Raw genomic sequence first — 206 nt, 5'->3', positions numbered from 1 at the left:
TATCAGTTTTTCTTTAAAAAATAAAATAAAATCCAACAGTAATTAGTTCGGCAAGATTAGAAGAGTACCCTACCATGCAGTACATCTGACTCTAACCTACAATTCCCTCCTCACCTCCACAGGATAGAGATGCAGTGGAAGATACCACATATTCAATCTTAGAAATTCCTTGTGGTGCTTGTGCACCTTCCTCCCTTGGTATTGGA

Source organism: Pygoscelis adeliae, unplaced genomic scaffold (assembly GCF_000699105.1).
Source record: "Pygoscelis adeliae isolate BGI_AS28 unplaced genomic scaffold, ASM69910v1 Scaffold145, whole genome shotgun sequence".
NCBI lineage: Eukaryota > Metazoa > Chordata > Aves > Sphenisciformes > Spheniscidae > Pygoscelis > Pygoscelis adeliae.
Note: the sequence above shows the minus strand (reverse complement) of the source record.